At 44.1% G+C, this 14495-nt stretch overlaps 1 protein-coding gene and 1 long non-coding RNA gene across 9 annotated transcripts in view; one reads left to right on the top strand and one right to left on the bottom strand.

The window, feature by feature from the left end:
- Nucleotides 1-119: 119 nt before the first annotated feature.
- LOC128138786 (uncharacterized) lies at nucleotides 120-11949 on the bottom strand. The gene is made up of 3 exons (XR_008234147.1): nucleotides 11876-11949; nucleotides 10620-10694; nucleotides 120-756 (listed from the first exon to the last, which is right to left on the bottom strand). It is a non-coding gene; the product is annotated as an uncharacterized LOC128138786 (long non-coding RNA).
- TBC1D1 (TBC1 domain family member 1) overlaps nucleotides 10980-14495 on the top strand; it is a 123671-nt gene continuing 120155 nt past the window's right edge. For 3 of the 8 annotated variants that reach the window (XM_052780268.1, XM_052780269.1, XM_052780262.1), the window contains exon 1: nucleotides 11039-11252. The gene's annotated coding sequence lies outside the window, so the exon portion shown is untranslated. Of the gene's footprint in view, nucleotides 11000-11038; nucleotides 11253-11994; nucleotides 12016-14002; nucleotides 14086-14495 lie in introns of those variants that run through there. The other 5 variants (XM_052780271.1, XM_052780270.1, XM_052780264.1 and 2 more) reach the window with 4 other exon arrangements.

The raw sequence follows: 14495 nt of genomic DNA, 5'->3' as shown, positions 1-14495 counted from the left end.
TCTTGGGGATTTCAGCCCCAATAAACAAGAAAGTCACAGTGAATTTGCTGAAGAGCTATTTGCTGTGGGATATACATCATATTCCAGGTTAGAGATACTAAGTGTACTACACTGCCTTTTGATACCATGAACATACTAACATAATATATCTACATACAGCACCTTTCTGTTGCCTCATTGAACTAAGCATAATTAGTTCAATGTGTACCCAATCTCAGAGTCTGTCATACTGTATGCTACCATGACTTGGCGCGTAACTCTGCATGTCTAATTTAGAGCAGAAGTTTCCATTTTATTGCATGCTGTTGTCTGCACTTGCAGAGCCTGAGAGGGTTATTTGGAAGTTACCAGATGACTTTAATACAAGGTTTTTTCTGCATTTTCAGTACTTGTTTTGGTTATCAGTGCAGCTCTAACAACCCCAGTACTTCTTGGGTAAAGGAACTTCTTTGCCAGAATTAATTCTGGTATCCCATGGAGAATGACTAGTTGCCAGACCAAGTATAGATCAAATTTAGCAAACTATTCATAAAGGAACAAACTTGCCATTCCATCCCCAGTAAATACTAGCTTACCTTGTTAGCTAAGATGGTAAGCAAAGAACACTGGATGCCTGCTTTTACCTTACAGACTTTAGAGTTGTCATTGGAGGACACAAGGAAAGGAGTAGTCCCTGTATTCTGTGGCTGTCATGTCAGTTTTTCTTGGCTGTGCAGAATCAAAGGCAGCATCTGAATAATTCATATTGAGGTCCAGCTGTGTGGCACAGAAAATTAACGTTAAAATAAAGAAGAGTACTGATGAAACAGAATATGCTGTGAATCAAATCCTAGTCCTTTAGAGTAGAAAGCTAAAAAGACAGGTTATTAGTTTGTGCAGAAAATGCTTGTTCACACCTTCCACTTTTCTGTTTCCATTTCTCTTATACTAAACCAAAGATAAGACAGGTCTTTATTGATACATGTTTATTTGTTGCCTTTATTTGGAGCAGTCCCTACTCCTAAATAGGACCCTAGGGGCTACTGAATGTAGTAATAACTGTAAAGGGAATCTCAATATTGACTTCAGTGCAATCAGCTTTGTCACATTGCATGAAATTTCTGCACGTATCAACTCCCACTGTCCTTTCCTTCTGAAAATAAAAGCTAAGGACAAATTAAAGGCTTAAAATATATAGTATTTTAGACTTTTTTCATGCATGTTAAGTGTGCTAAAACAGTGCATTTGGCATGTTGTAAATCTGAACTGATTCTCAAAAAGAAAGTAGAACTTCTTAAGACACTGAGACAGATTGATCACCAGTCCCTTTCCACGTGACCTTGTGGCAGAAAAGTCTATTAATCTGCCATTAATTCTGCTATTAATTCTGATTAAAGAAACTTTTTGTTCATGAAATCTGAAGGCAACATTACCAGTCTTTTAAAATTTTGGGGTTTGTCATCTTATTTTTGTCCCTGGAAGTATTTTGAGAGTTCGAAGTCCAACTCATGCCTTATCATCTAGAACTGAGATGGGGAGGGATTTTAAGACCACCTATAAGAGGGAGGCATGAAAACAAGGATCTATTATTAAGGAATTAAAATGACAACTTTAGCTTTTGATATAGTTCAAATCTGAAGTACTTCTCAATAGTAGATGTTCCCTTGCTTCATTTCCTCTGCTCCCTCAGTACCTGAGGAAGTCCTCAGCTGCCCGAGACCTGGAATAATAGGTGTGTGGTACAAGTCTGTGAGACTGGAGTATGAAATGGTGCCAACACATCACAGAAAAAAGCATGCATCTGGGTCTCTGAGGTTTCTGTGATAAGTTTCAGTGTGGCAACAGCTGAGAAGAGAAAATAAGCAGGAACCTTACCCACTGCTCCCTAACCGTGCTATTGCAAAGGTTCCTCTTTTCTTCTTTCCCTGCCCCTCAGCACAGGAGGTCGTGCTTTCCTTCATTTATGAAGAGGCAGCAGGGAGATGTGAAAAGAAGAAGGTAAGGGGGAAGATTAAATTGAGATAGCTTGTGGAGATTGTGTACTCCTGTACTCAAGTAGAAGAACAAAGCTGAAAGGAAATAGCTCCCATGTGCTATTGCTCTGTCTTTTATACATTGATTAAAAGAAAAGAGCAGGAGGATGAGAAGCAGAATGGAAGATTGGGGCACCTGATTCTCATAATTTGACCTTAATTTGTTCCCTCTGACATTCTGGGTAAGAGCCTTTCTATGTGGAACATCCTCCCTTGAAGGAGCGCTGTCTTTTTGGGTCTGCAGGATAACAGTTGATGTAGGGTGTCATGTTCAGCTGCACCATCAGTTGTGGCAGAATAAGTAGAAAGATGAAGTTTGCAGGGGAAATGGAATCTGGTTTGGTAACTGTAAATTATGACTTACATTCACAGTCATAGCTACATACTTCTTATAACTGCAAAACTTTAAAGCTTTATTATCCTCCCAGGAGTCAGGTTCTCTATACAACTTGAGGATTGCACCAGTTGTGCAGCTGGGTACTGGGAAAGAACCTCTTGGAAAGCTCAAGAAATTTCTCTGCATCATGATGGGAGGGATGCATGCATTCATGTTCAGCTAGGATTTGTTTCACCCAGCATGCAGGTGTGATTGGTTCTTCCAAGGAGTAGCACTTTTTATCTGGTGGCATTGGGCCTTTTGGCTTCTGGGTAATCATCTACTGCAACCTGGTACCAGTCCGTCACTACCGGCCTGGCACATACACTACTGAATATCCATGCCTGTCTCTAGCCCAATGTCAGACTGGGGGAAGGAGGGGGAGACACAGGTGCATGGTCCCCAGAACAGAGTAAGGGGCCTTATTTTAAGGTACTGGCTCTGTGAGAAGTGGAAGGGTGAATGCTGGGTCTATACCTGAATTTCCCTCTTGGTAGAGTTGAACATGTGGCTTGTGACTTAACCACAGGCCACCCTTGCAAAACAATGGTTTCCTGCCCAGCATTGCAGCCTGTGCTTCAAAGCAAGTGGCTTTTCACAAGCTCCCAACCCAGACTGCTTGCTGCCTGGTTAGATGATGTTGGTCAGTGCTTCCAAGACTGACTTGTTTGCGGTGTCCAGCCTCTGCGTGATCACTGTGGACTGGGGGTCAAGATTAAGACAGGCCACCCAACAGCAGCACCTTTGCTAGAAGATATAGCAGTAGGGTGCATACCATGCTGGGGTGTGCATCATCTTCCAGCATGCCAAAGACAAAAGCTTCTTGAAAGAAAAATGCTGAAGTGAGAGCTGTAGTACACATGATAAATGTAAAACACTCCCTCAGGAGCCTAAGCAGGCAGAAAACAAGTGGTGCTACAAACCTGTGGCACATGGGGTGGACTGTGCAGCCTCCACCTGTGGCCCTGGTTGTATTTGACCTTAAACCGCAGTGTGGATGGATGCAGTGCAGCTGGCTGGGCCACCTGTGTGACTCAGCTGGTGAGATCCCCAGGTGTGTGGGGCCCCAAGCTGGAGAGCACAGACAGAGGAACAGTTTGGCAGGAGGCAGGCTGGGCTAGTGCCTTCAGTTTGGGTGCTGATGAGCTATACCCAGGGCAGGGGGAGCTTTGTGGATCTATACAAGCCTGCAGCCCTGGGCTTCATCAGGGGAGGTGATTCTCCCCCTCCACTCTGCTCTTCTGAGACCCCACTTGGAGTACTGCATCCAACTCTAAGGTCCCCAGCACAAGACAGACATGGACCTGTTAGAGCAGGTCCAGAGGAGGGCCATGAAAATGATCAGAGGGCTGGAACACCTCTTCTATGAGGAAAGGCTGAGCGAGTTGGGGTTGTTTAGCCTGGAGAAGAGAGGGCTCTGGGGATGCCTCATTGCAGCCTTTCAATATGTAAAGGGGGCTTATAAGAAAGACAGAAAGACACTTTTTACCAGGGCCTGGAGCGATAGGACAAGGGGTAACAGTTTTAAACTGAAAGAAGGTAGATTTAGATTGGATATAAGGAAGAAATTTTTTGTCATGAGGGTGGTGAGACACTGGAACAATTTGCCCAGAGAAGTTGTGTTCAAGTTCAGGTTGGATGGGCCTTTGAGCAACCTGATCTAGTGAAAGATGTCCCTGCTCATTGCAGGGGTGTTGCACTAGATAATCTTTAAAAGGTCCCTTCCAACCCAAACCATCCCATGATTCTTTTCATTTGTAGCATGGGAGGGCTCGCACTTCTTTTGTTACAGAATATGGTAAAGATTGCTTTACTGAATTCATGGGGAAGGTCTGAAGACAGTAGGATTACAGGTCCTGGATTTTTTTTTTTTGTTTTCTGTATTTATTTGAACATCTCCACAGGCTAGAGGCATGTTTATTTTACATCTGCCTCTACGTGCCAAGCCTGGATCTGGATTTTGCTAGTATTTCCTCTCTCTAGGAAAGCCATCTGTGTTCAGCCTTGGCCAGAGTCTGTCAAGGTGCTTCACTCCTGAGGGATGCTAAGGAGAACTGGATGGCCTGGTCTCTCCCCCAGGTTCCTGTGACAGGCTGGGTTTCTGCTGAGCTGTTGCCATTTTTTGTGGATCATCTACATGCATCAATTACTACTTCTGTCCTGCCTGGAGATCTCCTAGGAGCAGGCAGTCCCTGGTAGTGCTGGGGTGGATGGGTGGCCACCTGGCTGGTTCTGCTAACATGCCGATAGTAGGGTCATGATGATGTTGCTGCCCCTATTGTCACTGTCTTCACCATTCTCCTTGTTCAGGCCTTTAGAGGGAACCTCCTCATCCCTCTCTCATCTTCCACCTAACTGATACCCTAAACTGGTTACCAGGTACTGGTACAGCAAGACTGTGATTTATTGTCATCAGGCTGAGAACCCCTTTTTTGGGGCTATACAGAAGGTATTAGGGAGCAGATGAATATGGTATAAGGCAAGACAGAAGGGCCTTTATAGCCATCCCACAAAGGCCTCTGAGAGACTGCATGCTGTACACCGAGTGGATGCACTTGGAGAACTCTGCAGGTGGCTTAGAAGTCTGGCAGTGGGGCCAGCAATGAGCTGACGTATACTGAGACATCCTTAAGCTTTAGAGCATCCTCAGAAACAGTACAGATATGGTCAAGATGATGACCCAATCTGTATAATTCTGTCTTCCCAGGGACAAGGAATTTACTTGCTCCATTCCCTGCTCTGTTCCAAAAAGAAGTTCACAACTTAGGGTGGGGGGAACAAAAAAAACCAAACCCACAGTGGTTTATCAAGCTGATTGAACAATTACGACAAACTACAGAATTACAAGATGAAACTTGTAGCTGCTAGAGTCTTTACTAACCTTGTCTTGCATCAGAGAAAGAGGATCTAGAACTGAAATAAAGAACCGAAACAAAGGCAGTAAGAGTATACTGAAGAGAGAAGTTAGTATTGCAAGTTGGAATGGGTGTTAAACTACAGCTGCTCCATAGCTGGTTTAGTTCCTCCATCAAAGTGTTGTGTAAGATAATGAAGCCAATTTAGAGATGATTAGTCCCATGACAGACATTAAAGAAACAGACAAATGTAATTTGTGAATAACCAGCCTTGACCTGGGAGCAGAGGCACTAATATTTTATCCAGAAACGGGAATTGCCATGACTAGAATAAAGAATGCTTGCAGCCCAGACTGAACTCAAGTGTAAGGGAGTCCCTGGCTAGTCCTAGAGAAAGACACATCCTTAAGTTACCAAAACCATGTAAAATGAGCCTGTCTTTTATAACAGATCAATACACATAATTCCAATGAAAGTTGTAAACATTTGATCCTATAGGCAATCATGCCTATGGGACAAGAGATGAAATGCCTCTATAGCAAGAAGAAATTAAGATAGTACTAAAAACTCTGCCAAAAATACCCAAAATGTAGACTTCACTTGAAGGTTATTAGTTTGTTTACTAGTCATAACTTAAATCCACCCCTGAATTTTATTTTTTTCAGTAAACTTTATGAAACAGTTTGGCTGGAAGGAAGTAAATACATTTCATCTTCCTTATAGGCTGTGACCTTAGTCCACAGCATATTATGAAAAAACAAGTATTGTACTTGAGTTGCAGAAGGATTTATTTGAAACTTTTGCTATACAACAACAAATCATACAAGGATAACTGGAATTCACTGTAAAAGAATATTTAATATATAAGCAATTATTTTAATATTGTACAAGTATGTGCTTAAATCTGTAACTAATTCACCTACAAAGTTTCTGTAAATGAAGTTTCCTGCTCGCTATTGCTTTTCAGAGTGCCAGTGGTTGTGGGTTTTATTTTGACACACCAACAATAAGCAAACCTTATATCCTTGTTAACAGTCACTGTGAACAGCAACATTAAAATGATATTAAATTAACATTTGTTAAGCACCAGCATAAGTCTTTACAAGATTGGGGACTTTTAGGATTCTGTGGCTGAAGGCACCGGGATGCCATACATAAATCTAAAAATCTAAAAATTAATTGTAAATAAAAATAATCACCAACAAAACTGTTCTCTGCCAATAAGTACAAAAGTAATCAAAGGTAATTAAACTAAGCTGAATTGCTTTCCTTCACAGTATTTCTTTGCACTATATAAGCACACAAATTTCATCAAGGGTGGTATTTCTGCTCAACTTCCAAGTGGAAGCCAACATTTCTCTTTTGTATAGCAATTGCCAGGTAACGGAAATGAGGTCATGCACCATCAGAACACTGTGCATAATGGGATGAGCCTATTAAACTGTCCAATCATATCCTAACATCCACCTAAATAAAATGTAATATAAATGATGGCATAGCAACAGCAGCTTCCAAACAAAAGGAAGAGCTTAAAAGTACTCGCACAATCACTGGTAAATCATTTTAAAATGTATTTATGGGAATGAAGGGGAGGGAGGATTAATCATGACATCTGAAATGCGCAAAAACGCAGAGACAGCAGCAGGCAGGATCTGTAACAGTAGCTCAACTCTTTCTTGATTCTTTACTCATGATCAGTGATAACAGAAAGCCTCTTGTCTACGAAGATAATCACTAATGTCACTGGCATGCATTCCTACAGCATATGAAGTAGGCAAACGTGCTATAATAACAGTTATCATTCAAATTTTGTTTATGAAATGTCTGGAACTGTATATAAATAGCATCTGGAGATACAGTGTCATTGGATAAGAATGTAGTACTTCATCCAGAGCTCACTTAAGTCAAAGGACTGCGAAACAGTTAGTATCATGCCCTTAATAAGGTACTAAACAGATTTACATGAAACAAATCACAAATAAAGACTTAGACTGTTTTATATAATAGCAATATAAATTTATCATTATGGGTAATCCGGAGGGAAGAGCACAGAGACTTATAATGCAACTGAAGCATAATGTAGGTGCCCGCATTCAAATTCATAATCCAAAATGTTACTGCTCAACTGCCGCCCAACTATGGAGCAACTTGAACTCTGAAAGCATCGTGAGTGGAAACTTAAACCTTCCCGTTTGCCTCATGGTACTTCAAGGGGTGAATCCACAGTCACAGCAGCCCCAATTTCAGCCCTCACCCATGGCCAGGCACATTCAGCGTAAATTTGTACTGATCTACAATCCTGCCACAACTGGGATCAAGTGAGTAGATGCTCCTCCTCCTTAGCCTACAAGAGAGGCTTCATTGCCTGCACGTTCTCGTAGCATGCCTCATACAAACCTGTATATTCAGGTTCTGTACAAAAGGCAGTGGTGGGGTTTGCTTCGCTTTTTTTTTAAAGTGTGACTGGACAAAGAGATAATGGTTAAACTGGTGTTCTTTTATACATCATGTTTGCAGGATGTGGAAAGCCCAGGCTGTTTTTCCTCCTCAGTCTGAAGAAGTTAATGTGATGGTAGTATGTTTCAGTTAATAGGCTACTGTAAAGAAAAACTAGCCTGTGAAGGAAAAAAGAACAGAGATTTACTGTTTCAGAAAATCAAAAATTATTAGGAAGTCTGGTGCTCGGGACTTTCACCTGAATACAGGGATTCCAGTCCCTGGAACACATGGAAGTGTTTACTTTTTGGGGACTGGAACATATGACCCCTGTTCTGGTTCTCTTCTTGTTTTCACAAATGAACCTTTCTTCTTCCCCCCTATGTAAGTAACAGTTTCATCAGGAAGCAGAGAGAAGGAATGCTGTCCAATGTAGCCTGGAGGCTGATGATTAGGTAAATTTGATGGGAGGCAGGCCGAAAGCTCTCGAGTAGGAAACAAACTGGTCTTCCTGCATCCTGAATAACCGACATAAAAGACAAAGTGACCCTTTTGTTCTTCAAATAAAGCACCTAAATACCTATCTTCAGGAAAGTGTGGATGTTGAATCATAAAAATGGGGGACCACATCTTGCAGACCTGATAGGTGCTAAAACCAGAAGAGAAGGTGACTTTACACACAGTTCCATCTTTTACATTTCTGTATGACCTTATGTAGCTCATGAGCTACGTAACATTAAAATACCTTTCTACTGCAAGGACAGACTATAAAGAACAGTTGCAGCTTTACCGCATGGCTATTCAGAATCACTCTTTTGTCCCATGAGAGTTTTTTCTCTTGTTATCACCAGTCACACCAAAGGGTGTTCATACCTAAATGCTCTGTTTCACCTGATACAGCTTTAAACGCTTTCTTGTGCATTGTTTCTAAACCTTCTCTGCAAACAATTTGATTTCTGCCACAGCAGTGTTTTAAGTCTGTATTACCAGCACTGAAATGGATGGTCACTTATATGTACACTGCTGAACATGGTGGAGTTTGCTCCACATGCTTATAGTGACCTGTGTGTTTCTCCACTCTATCTCATTAGTAATATGTTGTTCTTAATATGACATTTTCACCTGTTGTTGAGCTGGTGACAGACATCAGACTAATACCTTCTAAAACCATTGACAGATCTTGTATTTTTATTACTTGGATTTTTTTGATAGTTTTAATAAAAAAGCAAAATATTCTAAAATAAAATTACCACAAAATTTTGCAAATGTTATACTAAAATTTCCTTTCTTTTTGAGGCACTCAGATACTGTATTTTTACCACACCTTACCAATAAGCATTATAGAAACCGGCTGGATTAAACAGATGAGTGACTGTTCCTGAATAGTTTTTCAAGGTGTTTGCCAAATATAAACACTTCAGGTTTCTTTTTGTCTCCTATTAACTGTAAGGAAATATTTTATGTCTACTTGAATGAAAAAAGGGGACTTTTTTCAAAATTAGAGCAAATGGAACTATTAAACCAATATAAGTGTAGTTCTTATCCAGCGCATTTCACTTTTCTTATAAAATATTGTACCAGAACATGAGTAATTTAACAAAAAACTCTGCTAGGCAAAGAGTTAAAACATATGAGCCAGAGATAACAGGAAAAATAATAGAAGGCCCCATGAATGAGTTCAAGCAGAGTCTGATTTCTTTCCCAGCCATCAGTGAGGAGAAGGAAGAAAGGATTTGTATTTTTGATGCTCTAGTATTGACTTCTGTTGTTGTTCAAGGATTTTCCAAGCAGCAAGAAATAGTCTTGTAGGATTCTTATCTGTTTCATTATCACCTTCTGAAAGGCAACAGTGAAGCAGTAAAAAATGTCTTCCTAAGATCATTGGTTGGTAATTTGGGAATGCCTGAGTATCGGCTGAAGTGCTGGAGCTGTCTGCGTGGGGATTGCAGTTCACCATCTTCTAGAACATGATTACCAGAGGCATGCGATGCTCAGACAGCAGGCTTAAAACGAGCAAAAGGACACACTTGTCTCAGATACTGAGGTTGGCGGGTGATAACTGGAGTAAGAGCATTGTCTTTAGCTGTGACAGTTTAAAATGTAAGACAGGCACGGTTTGCAAAGAGGTGGCAGTCCTATTCCCAAGGAATGTAAAATACATCACCAAAAAACAAGAGGCACTCCTACCTATTCCCATGTCTGAAGGAGAAGCAGCAAACCATGAACTCAATACAGATTGGGAACAAGTGCTTGGAGGGAACTGCTGCTTTCATACTTCGATTCACCTATCAACGATCCTATTAAAGTACACCTAGCAAGCAAAAGCCATGTAGACATAACCACCATACACTTTGCAAGTAGGGGATGTGCTTACCTACCAAAATATGACTTGTTTTTCATAATCTGGGGCAACATTGTGCTTGCATCTGACAGCTTACTTGACTGTTTCCCTCACAGCATAGCACACATGCAGCAGCAGAGCAAATTTCCTTGAGAAAGCTCTGATTCTACAAATCTGCACAGGCTTAAAAGTAAGTAAATCAGTGGTCTTACTGCCAGGACAACTTGAAATTAATTGAGTGCAAAAGTGGTTCGCAGAACGGGAATGTAGGCTGTCTTCACCATCTGGAAAGAGCACTTGCAGAGGAGTGTAATTAAGTCTCCGGATCCATTCATTCCTTAACCTCTCTGGCAACTGAAAGACCGACTAGTGCCAACCCTTACAGTGATTTTATATATATGTGGATGTGTGGCTTCTCGTGCATGGAAGAAGTGGGAAGAAGGCTGAAGGTGATTTGCAGAAGGCGGCCCGCAGACGGCCGCCCCACGGCCAGAGCTGGGCCCAGACCCGAGGGGGGACTTGACCGCTTCAGATTCCAGCTGCCGGGCTAGTTCCAGTCTTGTGAGCAAACTTCCCTTTGAAAGTGGTTCCCGCCTTACCTTCTGCGCCCCCAAGTACAGCGAACCTCGCGGTCCACCCGGGCTCACTACGGCAAGGCGTCAACGACATGCCTTCTGCGGGAAAGGAGAGCTTGTGACAGACACGCGGGGCAGCGCCGCCGAAACGCTCCTCGAGTGGGACTACCCGGGCTGGCGGAAGCGGCCTCAGCTGCCCGCTGTCGCGACACGAGCGCCCGCCTGTCGCCGGCTGCCCGCCGCCGGCCGCCTCTGGCGGGCGCCTGTCCCTCTCCGCCCCCCGCCGGACCGGGGACCCGCCGCCTGTTGCTATTTTTGCCCGCGCTGGCTGAGGCGGGACGAGGGAGGCTGCCAGTGGCAGCCGCCGGGTGTACGGCCCGGCCTCCCGCCCAGACCGCCGGCAGGTAGGGGCGGGGCGGACAGCAACAAGAGGCGGCGAACAGCCCGCTCGCCTGGCCCGGCCCGGCCCAGCCGGGGCGCCCGCCGATGCCCTGAGGCGCTGGTGTGGCCTCCCCTCCCCCGGCCCGGCGTCCGTTAGCGGCTCTTTGCCCCTCTCCCCTCAGCGGGAGGTGGGCAGGCGGCGCCCGGCAGCCCGTGGCCGCTGCCCGCCGAAGGCACTTCCTTGCAGCGAGCACATCCTGCGGCGGAGAGGCGGCGGTAAGCGGTGGCGGGCGGCGGCCGGTCAGCTCCAGCTCCAGGCCTGGCCGGGGGCGGCCGCGGGCCGCTGTGGGGGCCGCCGTGCCCCCGCTGCGGGCCGGCCCCGGGGAGCGGCGCTGGCTGGGTCGAGCGGCGTTTTTGGAGGGAGGGGGGAAGGAGGAAGAGCGGTTTTTAGCCCGGAGGAAGTGAAAGAGTTGAGGCGAGAAATTAGGCACCCCGCCGCGGGGGGCGGCTGCGGGCTGGCGGGGCTGCTCCGTGCGCTGTACCCAGACTCGGAGGTGGCAGAAGCCTCCGACCGGCCAAGAAGCGGCTGTGAGGCGGGTGGCGGCTCCGGCCCGGGGCCCCGCTCCCTGCCCGCGGCGCGGGTAGGGCGGGCTGCCGCCCTCCCGTCTCTCTCGGCGCGGTCGCGCCGTCGGTCGTAACGGAGCCCCTGGTGAAGTGGCGGCACTTGCTGAGGCGACAGTATTTCTGCGGGGCGGCGGGAGGGGACGGGATGGGGCGGCCGGTCGGGAGCGGGACGGGGGCGGCGGGGCGCCGGTGCTTCTCAGCTCGCAGGGTCCTGGGAGAGCTGGCCTCTCGTCGGAATAACCAGAAGACCTGCTTGAATTTAATCTGCGACTGACCTGATGTGCCACGGTCTGCTTTTAGTTCTTTTTCTCACTCTCGCCTGCACCTTCCTCACCCATCAATGCAAAATCTCTCGGTGTAACTCCTCCCAGAACCTGCTGCTTCTTAGAGCAACACAGCGACTCATCCCATGGGGGTAAAACTAATCTTTCCTACAGCAGCACAGTTGAGTTTAGCCTTAAAATCCCCCCCACACGGGCGCAGTGTTTTTATGGCCCTTTAAATTCGTGTACTAAATTAACAAGGGAACGAGCTCTTGAAACCACGTTCATGAGAGGTATGAAACAAATGTGGTTATTTATAGTGCAGTTTGAAAAGATTGAGACCTTTGTATGCTGTGTTGTATTTGGGAGAGAGGCTAATGTGGCAGATCTGCGGTAGGAACCTTTAGTAGTGCAGATGGAGGGATTTGTGCCTGCTGTTAAGCCCAGAGATTGAATGGAACATCGTGGGTCAAAATTAGTAAAAATATACATCTCCTGAATTGCAAATACCTCTGAGCTGAGGAATATGATTATACTTTTAACACTTGTAACTGCCGAAATAGAAATTCGTCACAGCTCGTTTTATAGAAATGCTGAAAGTCATAGGTAATATGCAAAAGTAGAAATGCTTGCAGGTGAGAAAAATGACAGGCTGGAAGGAATGTGAAACACATTCAATGATACATGGATGACTTAGCACTTTTTTCACTTTATAATTTGGTTAACTGAAAAGTTGGGTGCAAGTGTTTTGGCTGTGGATATGCAATTGAATAAAAAGGAATGGCATTCAGAATGTAATTTACCTAGCAAGCTTTCTTTTACAAAGATTTATTTTTTTTTTTAGTGCATTGCAGTGGTAGAACAGCCCAATTTTTTGTTCAGGTCCGAATGAGGCTGACTCAGAAGAGCTCAGTCGTCAGCATATTAATTTCTGTGGACTCTACTAAGGAAATAGCAACAGGTGTCAAGGGCAGGAACAGTGAGCTACTTTCTTCATCTGATAGTTGATTATAAACTTGTATGTTTATAATCAAGAACATATTACCATTTCACTGAAATTTTTTTTTATTAATAGTCTGTTTAAATTTTTTAACCTATTTGAGGAGTGATGCAAATGCTGGCTCTATCGGTAAATATTTTAGGTGTGATTATTACCACAAAACCAATTTTTTGCTCCAAGTACATGGTGGAACATTATTCAGGGCCACATCTGAAGCTGCTGACAGCATTGAAAAGAATCTTTTAAAAGTCAGCATTGAATGCACGTATATGAAAAAAGAACGGAAATTAAAAATAATTTCTGAGGCAAATTGACTTTTGGACTTCCATGTGCTGTTGCCCACAGCAAGCCATAGCTCCAGAAGGAAACAGCAGATAATAAGTAACTATGAGATAAAAAGAACATCCTTGCAACAGAAGGGCGCGTTGTGATTCCAAGTGCCAGTTTGAGTTAAATTAAAACTATTTGAAAACTGAGAGCCACCTGTGGTATGATAGCTAAACAATCTTATTTAACTGTAGAAGACAGCCCAAAAATGTTGTTTGAAGCCTCAAAAAAAAAAAAAAAAAAGATAAAGTTTGCAGCTAGCAGCCGCATAGAATGATCTAATGGATGCTGCGTTGTGATGCCAGAGAAGAGGGTCGTTTCATGCATATTGATGGAAACGTAAAAGGACCTCTTCTCAGCAGTGACCATATCATGACATACCTAATACATATTCTCATTTGTGTTTTTCTATATATCCTGCTAGGTGGATAGAGAAATCTGTCAGCATGAGTGAAGACAATGTAAAATCTCATTCAGGGATCAGACAGAGAGGGAGAGGAGTGGTATTTAGTTCTGGCTTGCGTTCCAAAGCTCTGGCTGCAGGCCAGGGCTCCTCATAATCCTTAAGTAGTATGATACTTCTGCTAAAATAATCAGCAGTGAAGTGCAGTCGGTACCAGTGCCTCTGGTTCCATTTGTTGGCATGGTTCAGCACTAATGCTGTGCAGGGAAGAGCTGAACAAATTTGTGCTCTTTAAGACCAGCTGTTTTTCACAAGACCTTGCTATATGGTTAGAAGTTTTGCTTAGCTTCTTGGAGGGGAGAAAGAAAACCAACTTACAGAAAAAAACCTGCTGACATGTCAGCAGCCTGATGTGGAGTAACTGCACAGTTGTCTCTCAGATGAACTGAGAAGGTTGAAGAAGCTGGGGTCTTTCTGTTCAACAACTCACAGGTCAAACTCCTCATTTAATCATTGATGTGTGGAAGCTCTGACTGCTTCCTTGCTTGACGTGTCTTCTAAACTTGTCAGTTCTGCTGTGGGTCCCAGCACTCCAACTGCTACCAAACCAGGGGAAGAGCTGGAGGAGAGTGAAGGATTGCTTAGGTCAATAATTACCTATGTTCTGAACAAGAGTCTGAAACTTTTGGCCACATGTCTGTATTGAATTTAGTCCAGTCCAGAAGAAACAACAGAAGAAGGATAACTCTTCACCACTGTTTCTGCTTTTTTTTATTTGTGTGTGTTCATTTGGTTTAGAACAATCTTTTCCCTTCTTTGTCTTTTTCTGTATTAGTTTGAGTCCATCCCAAATCTGCCTGGTTTTCCTCCAGCTGTCAAAACCTGATTTCCGTGCCCCACCC

Source organism: Harpia harpyja, chromosome 2 (genome assembly GCF_026419915.1).
Source record: "Harpia harpyja isolate bHarHar1 chromosome 2, bHarHar1 primary haplotype, whole genome shotgun sequence".
In the NCBI taxonomy this organism is placed as follows: domain Eukaryota; kingdom Metazoa; phylum Chordata; class Aves; order Accipitriformes; family Accipitridae; genus Harpia; species Harpia harpyja.
This window is presented reverse-complemented; position numbering and strand designations above follow the sequence as displayed.